This window comes from Drosophila nasuta, chromosome 3, assembly GCF_023558535.2.
Source record: "Drosophila nasuta strain 15112-1781.00 chromosome 3, ASM2355853v1, whole genome shotgun sequence".
NCBI classification, from domain to species: domain Eukaryota; kingdom Metazoa; phylum Arthropoda; class Insecta; order Diptera; family Drosophilidae; genus Drosophila; species Drosophila nasuta.
In genome coordinates, this window is record NC_083457.1 from 48,521,923 (window position 1) to 48,538,736 (window position 16,814).

At 36.9% G+C, this 16,814-nt stretch overlaps 1 protein-coding gene across 3 annotated transcripts in view; it reads right to left on the bottom strand.

Annotated features, from left to right (window-relative positions):
- The window catches only part of LOC132792390 (phosphatidylinositol 4-kinase beta), a 43,932-nt gene extending 35,022 nt beyond the window's left edge, over positions 1–8,910 (bottom strand). For 2 of the 3 annotated variants that reach the window (XM_060801746.1, XM_060801744.1), the window contains exons 1-2: positions 8,389–8,910; positions 7,726–7,914 (exon numbers count right to left, since the gene is read on the bottom strand). The gene's annotated coding sequence lies outside the window, so the exon portion shown is untranslated. The remainder of the gene's footprint in view (positions 1–7,725; positions 7,915–8,388) is intronic. The other variant, XM_060801745.1, reaches the window with a different exon arrangement.
- Between the last annotated feature and the right edge of the window lie 7,904 nt (positions 8,911–16,814).

Sequence of the window (16,814 nt, forward strand, 5' to 3'; positions counted from 1 at the left end):
TCACTTCAGTTGGAATCTATGGACGACGCTTTGATGCTTAAAGTTTAAGTAGAGCCTCAGACAGCTTCCTTTTGAGATGGATGGATGGCAATGCTACTTCAGTAGATATCCGAGAGTTGCACTTTGGGCTTGGCTCACTGATTGTATTGTGCATGCATTCTCCTCGACTCTGACAGACAGACAGACAGACACACAATTGAGTGTGTGGGCGAGAGAGAATGCGATGGATGGGAACTGAGCACGATACAATTTAAAAATTTAAACGAGTTGCAAGCGAACGGAACCCTATAAAAGGTCAATGGCATCCATGTGGGTGGAAATGTTTTGCATAAACAGCAACTGGAATTGATACGATTGCTGACCAAAAACAGAGACCCTTCGTAGCAAACAACCAACTAATGACTGACATAAGCAACTCTATTAGTGTTTTCCCACGCCTTCCTCAAAAGTCCCAGCTCCAAATCCATTATTAACTGCAAAGCCAAACACACAAGAGCAACAACAGCAGCAAAATGCAACTGTTGACAAACAATAACATAAATTGTGAAACCCTCAATTAGTGACAGATGACTGACAAACAGCTACAGATACAGATACAAAAAAATATCAGAGATAGCAGCTGGAATACTTAGTACATAAGCCGAAGCGTAGTCTTCTTTTATGTTTTTTTGTCGATGTCTCGTTTCAGCTTTGTTGGTTTTCCTTCACTAAGTTTTCGGGCGAAAGTTAAGCAGAGTTACACAACTTGTGTAAAGCGAAGAGGGGAGGAGTGGAGATGAGTTCGGGGAGTGCCTCGCACAATTTCAATCTCTTGCACAAATATTTATTTTAATTGCGCACATTTTGTGCTCCACGTAATTTTAATTTTAAATGCATTCATTACACACACTCGTAGGAGTTGACTTTCCAAGGTAAACAGAACTCTGCGCGCTGGCTTTTCATTTATTTCGCTTAACGAAAGTTCAGATAGTTCACCGAATGAAACGACGACGCGCATTGGCGCAGAAATACACAAAACTACATCCAAGTTGAAGAAAATGAAAACAGAAAAGTGCCGGCGCAGAGGTTAATGAAATGCTCATGTAAAACTGATTGTGGGAAAAGCGTGACTACGCAACAATTAACATTTCCAGGCTTTATTAGCCGTATAAACATAAATGCTCATGCGTAACTGCCGGCTTGTAATCAATGCATTTCAAATGCACTAAAATCTTCAACTATAATTTCGTAATTTATGACCAAATAATCGGCAGGGTTTTATGGCTACAAAGATACTTCCGAAAACGGAAACTTGAAAATGTATTTCAATGGGAAATTAAGTTAATTAAATGCTTAAAAGTGGATAACTTTATGTTATTTAACAGAGCTGCACTGTTAACAACTTTAAGCCGTAAAGCATTACATTGATGTTACTGAGTATAATATGTTATGTTCATTATGTTAAGAAAGTGAATGTTAAGAACTTTAACATGTATAGTATAACATTGCTGATTTTAATATGCTGAACAGATGTTGAGAAGAAAACTAATGATTACAAGATATAATTTTTACAGATTTGCACTGTAAACAAAGTGTAAAGCATAACATTTAAGGTACTAAGACTGGAATGTTGACTATGTTAAGGAAATTCCTGTTAACTTCACGTACTTTTGCCATTAAACTGTCAACTATTTTAACTAACATTGTTTTTACTAAAAAGTGATGTTCCCTAACATAATGGAAATGAGTGTTAAGAAATTTAACATGCAAATCATAACATTGATGTTACTAAGAATGTTATGATCATTATGTAAAGGAAATTAATGTTAAGAACTTTAACATTTAGAGCATAATATTGGTTTTTCTAACATGCTTAACAGATGTTGTGAAGAAAACTAGTGTTTATCATGTTAACATATTTGCACTGTTCATTATGTTAACGAAATTAATGTTAACTTTATGAAATTTTAACAGACCTTTAATATATAAAACATACCATTCCTGTTACTAACAGAATTTGAATTCTGACCCCAACTCTAAACCTTTTTTAGGTGTTCAAAAATTATGCCATCATTAATGCAACTTTAATTCGTCATCAATTTCCCCTCGAGTTTTCTTTGTATTGCCCGCCGATAAGCACGGATCAAAGTCAACGAAAAATTTCTATTGAGGCGTTATTAATGGCATTTTAATTCAATGAAAAGCCAAGCTTCACACCAACAAAGGCAAACGCGCAAGCTCTACGTCAGTTCAAAAACTGAAAATGCTAATACAAGACGACCGACAACCGATGACCGACCACAGTCGCATTCATGTACATATAAGTATATATATATTTATATATTCAATGAGTGAACACGATGGCGTCACAGTCCCCTAACAACAACAACAACAACAATAGCGGCAACAGTAATTTAAGAATAGTAATAATAATAATGAAATAATGTCCATAAAAATATGTGTATATATAAAGATGAGAATTAATGTACGCCCCAACAGCAACAGCAACAGCAAGAGAATGAATGTACATATTACATACTATATGGGGGGATATGCTTGAGTATGTGTGTGTATAGCATTTTGTAAGCCGGACGGAAATTGCATTTTCATGGAGCTGTCACCCATAATGTGGCAGCTGCTGATGCTGCCTCATGCTGCAATGCGGAAGAAGAGAGAGAGAGCGCGGAGACTTGAGAGAATTTATCAACTGTTCTGTACTACATACGAGTACAATATTAAATACAGCTTGGGGATGCACACACGATAAACTTGTATTTATGAATTAAACACACAGACTGACAGACAGACAGACAAAGTTGAGCTGAGCTGAGACGCCAATTTGGATTGTTGTGCGTCGTCTTAAGCTCAAATGGAATGGAATGACAGCAAGCAATGCCTTATCAGTAGCTCAGAGAATAGCAAAACAAATGCGGACACAAACACAGAGCCAGAGAGAATATGCATAAATAATCGCTTGGCTCGGGTTTTTATATTCATTCGTTCGGTTTATAAATAAGTCAAGATGTGGCGTATCAATTTGTAGGCGTTTTATATATATGTATGTATATGCATATGTATGTTTGTATATTCACTTGTACAAAAGCAAAGTTCGAAAAAATAATGATGATGCCTCTGTCTACTGCCTTTGTTTGCTCCGTCTATGCAAAAAGAATTTGACGCTGATACGAAAAGGAATTTTGATGACAGAGCCGAGAAATATGTGCACACATATTTAGATGATAGTTTTTTATTCTATTTTTTGTGCTGCTTCTATTTACATAAATATTTTTGCGACCTTATGTATTTAGGTTGCCGCTGCTGCTGCTGCTTTCATCTAGTATTCAAATTCCGTTGGAATATTTGCTGCTGGGTGCTTCAAAAATGTTGCCAAACCCTCTCTGAATATGATGCAGAATTCAACCAACTAAAATTGTTTTATAATCGTTGCAAAGGTCACAAATGTACTTTAGCTTTTATGTCCTGCATTAATCTTTGAACAATCCCAAACGACGTCGCGCTTTCTCACAAAGGTCAAGTGAAGGAACCAAACGTTCCATCTATAGATCTCAGTTCCCTCCTCGCTTTTAAGACTTGAGTTATGGCGACAGCTCTTGACGTCAGTTTATATTCATGTTTATTAGCAACAAGCTTCAGCAACATAACTTTGATAGCAGTGAAATTAGATAGCTCAAAGAAACCTTACAATAGTAGTTGCTTTTTTTTTTGCCCAGTTTTATTCATATTCAAGTTGTGTTGAAGTCCGTTAGTTGGGAAGTTGTGAGTGACCCAGTAACAGGCATTAAAAGTAATTAGCATGCTATAATAGCATGTAATGTGTGACTTGGGGCCACACAACATTCTCCTCTTCGTTTTGTTGTTCTGATCACTTCGTTATTATATAAGCGAAGCGTTCGTTCCACCTCACTGACTGACTGGGAGAAGACGCAGCTACAAATATATATATATATTTAAGTATATATATATGGACAAAATGCGATATGCAAACACCTTGCAAAGACTTTCACTTTTGCACGCTTTATGCCTCGCTCTCGTTGTGGACCATTTGCTGAGCGGAAGAGCGGGGAGAGAGGAAGAGGAGAGGAAGACGCGCAAAAGAAAAGATGGGAAAGAAAAAGCACTTCCGTTTTGCTGCTGGATGTCAACCGGGTGGGATTGTCAGCTCAGCGACAATTTACGATGCCAAAACTCATTTGTTTTCAAGCTTTACTTTTACACTTTACACACCGAGAGAGAAAAGCAAAATTATCGGAATTTACGTCGATAAAAATTGAATTTATGATAATCGTCGTGGCTTAAGAAATGTAATGAAAATGAAATAGATTTCATTTGTAAATTCACTTTTGGAATTGTTTCTTGGGATTAGCGTTCAATCATTACTGCAACATTATGATAAATACTTGTTAAATTACAAATTTCAATTCTTTGAAATTTAATGATGTTTTCACTGTAATTGAAATGAATCATATTGTTGTTTGCTGGCATATTGTTAGAAATACCAGTTTTATGCATTGGATACTGGATTGTTTAGTTTCGTTTAATTATTTTTAATAAATACAACTTTCGATCTACTGTGTTGCTTATTAAGTTTTCTACTTTCAATGAAAATATTGATGTGAAATTGAAATTTGGCATAGCTTATAAAGAAATACTATATTTACTAATTTGTGAGTATTTACTGTACAAATAAATTATTATATTTTTAAGTTCAAAACGTTTTCGTCTGAAAATAATTTCTAATGCAAATTTGTTTCAGCTGACAAAAGTTTTCATTCATTAAGTCTTTTTTTTGTGGTTTGTTTTGGGGAACGTATTGTTTTGGTACACAAATGTATCTATAGCTGTGACTGTCGCTGTAGCTTCAGCTTCAGCTGTAATTGTATCTGCAGCTGAGCATTGATTTGTTCGTTATTCTTGTTGATGCAAGACAATGGCTATCGCTTGTTTTGCGGCTGCGGGTCGAGAGACCAACCAAGAGCTGCGAAGAGCTGCACATGTGCGCCAGAAGAGGAGTTCTCGGCATAGGAATTTGAGGCCCCAGCCCCTCGGTTGCACTCTCAGCGCATTTTTATCGCCTCATAAACAATCTTTTTCTCCGCCTGCTTTTGAGCACAATGAGCATCAACAACATGAGCAACAACAACAATAATAAATGCAGTGGATGCGTAGTCAAGCAAGAATGCGGGAATGGTCAGAGACCTGAACTGAAGTGGCAACTGAAGGCGCCCAGTAGGTCAGATGGATGGGGCACAACACACACAATGCGTGTCATTAGAATAGGTAAAGAGGCTGCACTGAAATGACGATGACTTGCATTAAGCTTGGCTAATTGGCAAAGCTATTAAACGCAAGCTTTTTTTGAAGAGCTTCAGGCAGCAGCTTTTTCTCTCCTTTGAGCAACTTGTTTGTCAATAAATTGTTTATCAATCTTAATTTCCGCTACATTAAGAAACAATAACTAAAGTGAATGCCAAAATTGGCTGCCAATTAACATTGTTGTTGCTGTTGTTTTTCCTTTTGAAATTGAAGCCAATGAACAAACTCGAAACAAAAACCGGGTGCAAGCAATAGAGAGTGAGAGAGAGACAGAGCAGGAGCGACTGAGACAGGTTACAAACACTCTCGACGTCTCTAATGTCGGAAATGATTAGTTGAAATTCCAAACTGGTTCGCTTTTGTGGCTACTTTTAGACTTCGAGTTGTTTCAAGCTTTGCGCTTTGGGCAACAAGCGAAATTTTCCTACTCTTTTGGATGCGTTGCCACCAGTTGAACAACAATTTGTCCAACAAAGTTTTGCAAGCGTAGCACACATTTTAGTTTTTTGTGTGTTTCGCCTACAGGTGGATCGAGAGTAGTTCAGCTCTTATGTCACATTCGACATTTTTCAAATCATTCAACATATCGAACGTGCCCTGTTTCTTTGATTTCCCGCTAAAGCCTTCCTTCCAGATACAATGGAATCATAACAAAAACACACACACACACACAAACAGCAACTTGCCATACCTGAGAATTGTAGTGCAAACAAAGCAGCAAAACTTGCTGCGAACTGGAGGCAGAGGCAGAGGAAGCGCGCATGAATACGAAGTGCCAAAATTCCTAAATAACATCATTAGGCAAACTTTTCGAGCACAATAACATAAACGAAAAGAATAAAGCCGAATCGAAATGAAAACGAAATTACTGTTGAAACCAAAAACAACGCTGCGACCGCAAACGAAATAACAACAACAAGAACTAAAAACAACAGCAATAACAGCAGAAGAAACAGAACGCAAAGCCAAAGCAGCGGAACTTTTGCAATAACAACAACGACACAACAACAGAAGTCGAGCTTTTGGTTAATGGCGCAGTCAGAGCTTGAAGCGTAGCTCAATGTGTCGAAAAGAGACAACGCTAACGATTTATGTGTATGTGCTCGTGTATGTGGTTTATGTTATGTGCCCATTGCTGCTGTTGTTTTTGTTGTTTTGCGCTCCTCTTCTTGCACCTTGTTAGTTTATTCGCACTCGCGCACTTTGTTATGGTTAATGCTGCTTGTTATTGTTGTGCTTGAAAAAGTTCAACGACATCTTTCGCTCTCTTTTTGGCTGCTTTGACGCAGCACATTCTGCAAATGTTAACGGACTTTGACACAACAAAGATGCACACTAAAAGCAGCAGACAGAGATCAAGTAAAATGCATTAGGATTGAGCAAAGGAAAACACAATTTGAAGTCAATGCACGCTTATCGCTCGACTATAGAGCAGGGGGGTAAAAGGGTGGTAAATTGCAGCTGCCACACTAGGGCAGGCAGCAGGCGGCATTTCGATAAGCGGCCAATGGCCAGCAATTAAACCAGGAAACGTGCAACTCGTTCACGCATTCCACGCGACACAAACAAACAACACTTAAATGTCACATTGTCTATCTCTGTCTTGCTTGTTATTGCGGCACGTGTCGACACACAATGTATGCATGTTTGTCTTGTGTGTTGTCTGACTGTCTGTCCCCCTTCCACATGCATGTTTTGCCTACCTGCCTCCTCTACTTATCTGTCTATCAGCGATTGCAATCAAACAAGAAGAAAGCAAGTTGGCAGCTTTCGTTTGGAGCAAATAATTGCCCTTTTTCCTATACGGAAATTAAGCTGCGAAAAGGGCAATAAATAAACGCAAAATGCAAAAGGTGCTCAGCTAACTTTCCGCTTCGCGTGGGACGCACAAGTCACAAAGTCTCGCTGGCGTAGTCAAGGTGTCAATTTGGAATGCTAATTAAATTCTTGGCTTATTTCAGGGTAATGTCAATGGACTGAGTTGGGGGTCAATTAAAGGTGTGACTGCGCAACATATTTTGATTTATTTGGTGTCGTGTCGAATATCTTATCGTCTTTTCGGTATCTAAACATAATACAAATAGTGCTACAGTTGAATTTCTTATCTCTTTCTCTATGCATTCCACATAGTTGGGGATCAAAAATGCAGTGTGGCCGCAGCTTACAGCTCAAAAAAGGACATGTACAGCCCCGCACATGACATGAGAACGATCAGCGAGAAGAACAAGAACGAATATCAGAAGCAAAACATAAATAAAAAAAAGAGCAACTCGTTTTCCCCTCCCTTGTTGTTTTGTGCCCTTTTTCAGTTGAAATCTAAGTAGCCAGGCAAAAAGAATGGCAGGTGAAAGAGGAACTTAAATACACACATATTCTTATTTATACATGCTTGCATGTTGTTTTTGTGTTTACCTTTTTTGCTGTTTATGTATTTGCAACAGTTGCAAGATTGAGTATATAACGAGTAGAGTAATTCCTGCTTTTGCGGCGTCGTAATCCACAGTTTGTGCAATGCTGATGTTGTTGGTGCTGCTATTAATACAACTATTTATGTTGTTACTTTTACACTTTCACTTGTTGTTGTCGATGATGTTGTTGTTGCTATTAGAAATCACAAACGAGGCGAAAATATTTCAATTATTATGTTTCGCTCTCCTACACACACACATACACACTCAAACATGCACCCACACACATTCGCATACACACTTAGCGAAACGATAATAAAACTGCAGGTGAAAATTATGCGGTCACATCGAAAATTTGTGTTTATGAAAAGTGCCAAATGCGTAGTGCAATTTAAGCTTGCTAACAGTTGTTATTGTTGTTGCACAACAAGTACAAACAACACCAAGAATAACACAACACAGCAGCAAAGCGTATACAACACAACGTTACGCACACGACACCAATTGCGGCTTTGCAAAAAAATCTCGTTACGGCTTTCGTTGTGTTGTTATTGTTGTTGTGTGTGTAGGTAGGCAGCGCGCTAAAATCTACACAAGCATTCAATCCGAGTGTGAGTGTGCGTGCATGTAAGCGCACGGATGTGTGTGTGTCTTGTTCAGCACGTACTTTTTGCGTGTGTGTACGCCTGTTTCTTGAAAAAAACGGCAAATTTGACGACAGCAAAGCAGACGACGACAGACAGCAGCACACTTGATTCAATATTTGAAATATCTTGCTTATTTATTAATCAATGCTTTTTATTATCATTCGCTTTGCATATTTGTTTAAGTGGACGCGCGCACTTTTTTCTTGCTTTTTGCTAGGCAGACGATAGACGACGGCAAAAGGCACACCTAAATACATACATATGTATTTATGTATATACACACATACATACTCGCTTCAGAAGCAGAATCAGAATTTGAGAGACGCGACGCGCACAAATCGTATTTCTAATTTCAACTAATATATTGCGTGAATATCAACAATATGCTATATTTATCATAGCGGATATTATTGTTTAACAGTGTGCGATAAAAAACTTGTATTTTTTCGACGTTGTTTTTGTGTTTTACACACCACTGTACGAACAAATTATGCGACAAACGAGCGAGCGACCGACGCGACGTCCGACTCGTTCAATTATTGTTTTGCTACTGCTCGATAGACGGCAGCGTGACCGCAAGTCGCAAGGCAAAATGTACTAAATTACGACTATGAATATACCACATGCAATACTACTATATTGGTTGCATTTTGTTAATAATGCTGCAATTCTGCACAACTGTGTACAAAACTACTTATCGACCCGTCAGTTATTAATTTAATTGCATTTTGAAAAAAAATAGACAGCAACATAAGCAGCATAAAAACCTCTTTGGTATTATTAGTATTTTAATATCACTTTCGCATTGGGTAGGCGCGGCACGATAGCGCGTGTTATCGATAAGTATGCAAGAGGGCGCGCGGCGTATTCATTTTAATTGGTTTGTATCCTACAGTTTGATGAATACCACATTTGTTTGAGTTGAACTTTAAATACATTTAAATAAGTAAATAAACGTACAGTTCAGCATAATTGTATGACCAGTAACGTTAAAGTTATGAGCACCAGCAGCTAAAATATCAAATTTCTTATTAATGGGGACAGGCCTCGTTAAGTGCGACAAGGATGTCGAAAGTGATTGAATCCTTGGATAAACATTGTGGTCATCAATTCTAAACGCTTCCTCAGCGTAGTGTGCAGACAGTAGTAGTAGACGGTTGTAGACTATTAGATTAGGGTGCAAGCAACCCCTGAGTGGCATGCACGTGCTAACCAGTGAGTAAGACGCCGCCAAATGCCTGTTGAACCCTCGCTTTCCCTTCTCTACCGCGTTTTGCGGCACATTTATTTTCGCATGCCATTTCATTGATAAAAATAACATGCAACTAAGAGACAGTAGTTATATATAGATACTATATGGAATGGGTGAATGACTCATCCAATGTCAACACTGCCAAAAAGGAACCTTTGATTGACTGATTGATTGGCAGGACGTGCGACCTCTTTTCTTGTCCATCACTTTGGGGCGCCGGAAATTGTAAAATGCCATAAATAGCGAGTTGTGCCATATAAACGAGAATTTCGCATTTGGCAAAGCAGTTTATGAGCTATTTCCAGTTAAATAAATATATTATATGCTTAAGACGCTGCATTCGCTCGATTTATCTCTCTTCTTCGTTTGAGTTTGCATCTCGAACAAAATGCCATAAATTGAATAATGCGTTTTTAAGTGACGCTTAGACGCATTCTTCAGTAAATTGTGCAATTGTTAAAGTGCCCGTCAACAATGCGGGATCGACGGACAAGTCAGAGGGACAGAGAGACGGAGTGACGGACAGAGCTGGTAGCATGCAACGGGCTTCGGACTGCATTGCTACAAATTAGACATCAATTCCAAGTGTTTCGGAAGCATTACACACGCATAGGCACGCACACACACACACACGCACTTACACTCACGCACTCGCCAGATAAGATCTTGAGGCTCAGATTAGACAGAGCGAGTGAGTGAAAGAGATAGAGGGGGAGAGAGCGAGAGAGCTGTGTTCAAGTGGTACAGCTGCCTACGACAGTTCAACAATCTGTAAATAGGGAGAAGAAAGATGCATCCGTTGCCTGGACATTTCTCAGACATTCTTCAACTAGTTTAAGTCGTTGCTGTAGCCCAATTTAAGCGCAAAAAATATAACATGCAGTTACAATATTCTTCACAAACCGAAGTATAAATACCCTTACTCTGTCGACAAATTTATCATTTTTAATAAATGTAAATATTTCAAATTAAACAATTTATTATTGAAACCGACCTATCAATGCCTTGATTTTACTCTGCCCACAAATTTATAATTTTTAATAAATGTAACTATTGCAAAATAATTAATTTATTATCGAAACCGACTTATAAATACCGATAATTTACCTTGCCCACAAATTTATTATCAGAATTCATACATTGAATGTCCTGTAACTGAATTTAAACCACAAAAAAGAAAACATCCAATATGTACTTATAAACAACGCACAGACTTGAAGATACACTTCTGAGCGGCCCCAAGAAAAAGTACAGACTATGAAGAAAGACATAAGTGATCAACAAAATAGAAAAAAGAAAATAAATTTAAACCAATTTTTAAGTTTATTGAAGTTATAGATTTCTATATTTGTATTTTATTATGAATTTAAACGTTTAATTTTTTTTTACTAAATAGGAAAGGTTTAAAAGTAATACCATTTTATTATGTCAGGTGACAGATAATGTCTTAAAATTTATAGTTTGTGAAATAATTAATACAGAAAATGTATATAGCAGCTGTATTAAAACATGTCCGATTTGGCTAATTTTAAGAAAGATACTACGTATAGTAAAAATAAGCAACTCTGCAAAGTTTCAACTTGATAGCTGTCAAACTAAGCGACTAAATCGCATATTACCCCGCGGACAGACGGACGGACGGACAATAACAAATCAAGAGCAAAACTCTCAGTTTGTCGCCCTTATGCACCACATACTTGTGAACACAAATTATCATGCTAACAAGAGTGTATTATAGGCTGCGTTGGCGTTTTTCCCCAAGCTCCAAATCCTCCCCAATTGGGTACACTTCCCTCCCCCATCAAATGTGCCAAAGTTAAAGCCAAATACATGATTGTTTGGTCACAGCATGGTGAAAAGAAAACAGAGCGTAAAATGCTCAAATAAATGGTGGAGTTTTCGTTATGGATTTTCGCTTGTTCAAATAATATTCGCCACAGAGTTTGCACATTTAGCATATCGATCCATAAGCATGACAAAATGCCACAGCTGGGAGAGGTTCAAGTGGGATGCCATTTTGAGGAACGTTGTATCACAATTGAATTTCTGTTTCGAGTTCATTAAATTTTGCAGTTCCATAGAAGAATTTGCTCTCTGCCCGCATTCCACAAATTGAAACGAAACGAGAAACGAAAACAAAAATCTCTGCCCGAAAATGCCAGAAAAATAAAATGAAATTTAATCAAATCAATTATGAATTGCCTGCAGAAGAATTATCACACAAACAACTCACACACATTGAATGATTGCTGGGAACCGAGACACACAAAAAAAGCGAAACGCAGTGAGTGTAGCTTGAGGCAGGGGCAGGAATGGGTCTAGTGCAGCTCAAAAATAAAAAAAAAAGAAAAAAACTGACGAGACAGACAAACATACAAAAGGAAATTAATTTTTTATTGTATTTTTTTATAGCTTTCAATTCGGCCTGCGGGCCTGAAAGTAGGGATGATACCCACAACAAGCAGAAAAAAAAAGAAAAACTATTCCATTGCTGAAGGGAAAAAAAAGAAACTATGTTATATGCACGACAGTTAATTCAATTTACTGTCTAATTAGTGGGTATAGATAAAAGAAAAAACAAACAATGTAGCCCTGAAGCCAACAACAATTTACTGCATCAATTAAGATTGCGTCGAATAAATACTTTGGATTGTTTTGATACTTTTACTTTTATAGAAAATTCCCGAAAAATAGCAATAAATAGTAAAATGACTTCTAAAGACATAGAACTGGCTTAAAAGGTAATATTATAGCTGAGTATCAATCATTCTTACAATGTTTAAAAGGAAAAAAGATTTAGGAATAACAGGATTCTAATGAGGACAAATTCCTGATGAATTTCAATGATCCATTTGCATTTACTTCATTATAGATTATTTTCAAACATTCTTTTTCGATTTCAAAACGATAGATTTTATGTACAATGCTTGTAGATAATTTTCCACAATTCTTTTTTAGATTCCAAATCATATTTCATAGAAATTTTACTTGGTTTGAATCCATTCATAAATCTGAAATTGGGAACATTATCTTATTAATAGCAAATTTAAATTTTAACAAAGTTTGATAATAAAAGAATATGAATTTCATCAACTCTTTGTTAGTTTCTGTAGGCTAGATTTCATTACAAAGATCCTGATTTTATTTTTGGAAATTTGAAATATAAATTTTCAATAGTAAAGTCAAGGTCTAGTAAAGTTTCATGAGGATAATATGAATCTCAACAATTCATTGTGAGTTTCTACATATGCTAAATTTTGTATTCCTTAGAGCTGAAATTTTAAAGATCAACTGTTTAATGCTGAAGTCAACTCTTGGCAAAGTTTCATAAAGAAAACTATAAGTTTCTAACAATTATTTGTTAGTTTTATTACTTGATTTGAACCCATTCATAAATTTGAATTTTGGGATCCACATTGTCAATAGTTGTCAATTATAAATCTCAACAATTCATTGTTAGTTTCTATACATGCTAAATTTCCTTATATAGATTTTATGTTGTGGTTTTTTCATTCATTAAGCTGAAATTTTAAAGATCAACTGATTAATGCTAAAGTCAACTCTTGGCTAAGTTTCATAAGGATTGCTTCTGTCTTCTTTAATTACACACATTAAATAAAGTTTAAAACCAACATGAAGCTGTATATATGAGACAACCACATTGAAAGTTTCATAAAGATTAATTTACTTTACCGATGCTTTTAGAGAAGGGAATGCTAGAATTTCGCAATGGATTGCCAGCAGGTAGGCAAGAATTCCATTAAGAACAATGAAGGAAAGTGGGAATAGTGTGTGTTGCATTGAGTGGCCCATTCGAACGATTAATTCCCCAACTATTCAAAATATTGCTTCAATAACAAGGCAACAAAGAATATATGTGTGTGTGGGGCCTTTAGGGCGCACCCCAGTGGGCTTGATGATGATGATTTCGTAAAGTGTTTTGATATAAATACCTGGCGAAATGTGTGAAATATAAATGTGCCTGGGGAATGTTTACCGAGTCGGGCCTGCAGCAGCAGCGTTGCACATATAAATCGCAGTGCCACAAAATTCCATAAACATATTTTCAGCATTTAAAAGTGGAGCAAACCGACACAAATAAACGAAGAAGTTCAATGCGCGAGACAAAGTGTCGTCCCCACTTCGTGAATATTGATAATAAGTTCAATTCCAAAGCTTCAGAATTTTTTAGGGGGGAATTTGTGACACGCCTAAAAATACACATTCGACAGAGGGGAGCTTCTCTCCCTCCCCTTCCCCCCAATCATTTTATAGGGCATGAAATGCCTGCTGAGCACAAGTGCAGCAGAAGCACTTTTTCCCTCTTATTTTATGTACATCTTCGATGTTGTACTTACCCCAAATAACGCCTTGATGCTTCATTGGGGTGCTGTGAGTGTGTGAGTGTGTGTTTTGGAGCATTTGTCACTGGTGCCCATTAAATGGGCATCGCGAAACTCCAAAATCATTGTTGGGGTTGCTAAAAATAAAACCCCAAAGCGACAGACACGATCAGACTGTGTTTGCGTTGTCTTTAGTTCTTCCCTATAAATGGGCGACTATTTATACTTAGCGACCCATAAGAATATAATATATTAGGCTGTTCCTGAAAGCAGGAACCGCGCGCTGGCATTTTCAATTAGAAAGAGCTTTGTTATTGTTCGTGACAAGTCCACAATTAATTGGCAGCTGACCTCAGAGAGATTCCTCGAGTGCCCCTCGACATGTCATTGTCAGCTGCACAAGCTCTCTATATATGTATGTATATACCAGACTATATAAACATTGGAATACTCTGCGGCGAGACTTTCGTAATCTCAACAGCAGCAGCAGCAGCACATTGGTTACCATCGAAGTTGGCCAAGTGGCGCCATGCCACGCCCCACTTTTGCAGCAGACATTAATTAATTAGGCAAATATTCCAGATTCGAAACCCCTTCTCACCACACAAACAGACAGATCTAAGGCCAATTTAGCCAAAACAATGCAAACGTTTGTATTGAATTTGTTGTTTGCTATTTCATTTCCATATTCTCTACCTCCATCTATAGCTCTATCTCTGTCTCCCTCACTCTCACACTTCTGCTGTGATATATAGCAGATGTAAATCGCATTTTTCTAGCGAAATTGCAATTATATTTATTTTCAAGGCGCTTCAAGTGGTTGAACTACTTACAAGCTGTCATTCACTGGCTCCTTGACTACAAATGATCATCTTCGTCTGCTCCACATGCTGACGATCAACACAAATCGTTCTATTCTATATGTTCTTAAATGTTTAAGTGATTAAAACCGAAAGTATTCCTATTTCGGAGAATTATCTAGAAAAATGTAAAACAAAAGAATGAGCAATCGTTTGAGAATGTTCTTGATTTGTCTATTTCTAATACTACAAATACTTAAAGGGACATTATTTATAATGATAATAACCTTCCAGTAATTCTAGTAGTGGTATAAGAAAAGTTACGATATGTAGAAGTAGAAGATGAAAGTATTTCAGTGGAAGAATAGTAAAACATACCTCTACTTCTACTTCTACTTTTACTTTTGCCTTTACTTTTACGTCTACTTTTCTTTCACCTCTACTCTTATCTACTTTTATCTTCTACTTCTAATTCTACTTCTACTTCTACTTCTACTTCTACTTCTACTTCTACTTCTACTTCTACTTCTACTTCTACTTCTACTTCTACTTCTACTTCTACTTCTACTTCTACTTCTACTTCTACTTCTACTTCTACTTCTACTTCAACTTCTAATTCTACTTCTACTTCTACTTCTACTTTTTCTAGACTTTCTACTACTATTTCTAACAATATTACTACTGTACTACTACTCTTCTAGTGAAATAATTTCTTTTTCTACTTCTACATATTGCAACTTCTTTTATACTACTACTAGAATTACTACTAAAGCTCAGTACGTTATGTATTCTGCTGATCTATCTATTCTCTGTATGAAATATATACAGGTAAGTTGATTTCGGTATTATCTAAATTTATTCCTATTATATTAATATTATATAATATATAATTTTATATCTCATTTAATGATGAAAATAGTCTTTTAATGTTATCGAAAGGATTATAGAATCAAAATTTAAAAATTTACATATTATTATACTCGTAAAATAATATCAACGCTTTAATATACACTTATACTTCTAATACTATTATAGTACTCCAACAACTATTTATTCTAATACCTTTTTCTATTACATAGAAACCTTTTCTTCTACTTCTTCCACTACCACTTTTACTTTAACTTCTAATAGAACTTTCCTTCCATTCCCACTTTTACTATAACTTCCAATAGAGTATTATCTGTTTACTATCAATTACTAATCTATTCATTCACACAAAAGACTTCTCTGTTCTCTAAAATTTGCAATCTTTCATTATCATTAAATAAGTACTTTACTTTTATTACTACTTCTACACCCATTCCCTTTATTCCTGCTGCCATTGTTCGTTCAATCTTTAATCTTGCATAACCAATTGTAGCACCCCATCGAATTTAATAAAAACATCTACAAATTTCGTTGGCAATTATTATAAAATTTCCATTAGGTCCCTGGCTGTAAACTGTAAACAGCTTGGCAAACAGCGAGTGTCAAAAGAGATCTTGCTGAAGTAACGTACAATATTATGCCTTCTGGTGTATGAGTTGAAAGAGAGTATTGGAGTACTTCATGGCCTGCGGCGAAACAGAAACAGAATCAACAACGAGTGAAATATGAGCATGTTGAAGAGAGTGTCGGACCGGGAGTTGGAGTCAGAGTCGGAACAATCGGAACTGTGCCAGAGGGTTGCTCTTGTTGCTCCGCTGCTGGATGCACACACATATTGTTTATTGTCGGGCCGTTGGCCACGTGACCCTGGCCCAAGCCCCGGCGTCTGTCAAATATCTGTCATGACGCTGCAGGCCGAAAAAGGAACGAAAGAAACACCCTTCTAGTCATACTCGTAGGGGGAAACCATTCACATACGGTACAGTCATCACAGCGCAATTGGGGTGGCAAATGCAACAGTGAGTTGATTGATATTTGCTGGATTTTTAAAGTCTAATTATAGGCTTAGGGGCTGCAAACTGACTGCGTGACTTTAACTTTAACTTTAACTTTAACACCAACGCCTCGCCTCGCCTCTGAACATCTGGCGCTTGTTATGCGGGTTGAATCATCATCAATATCGG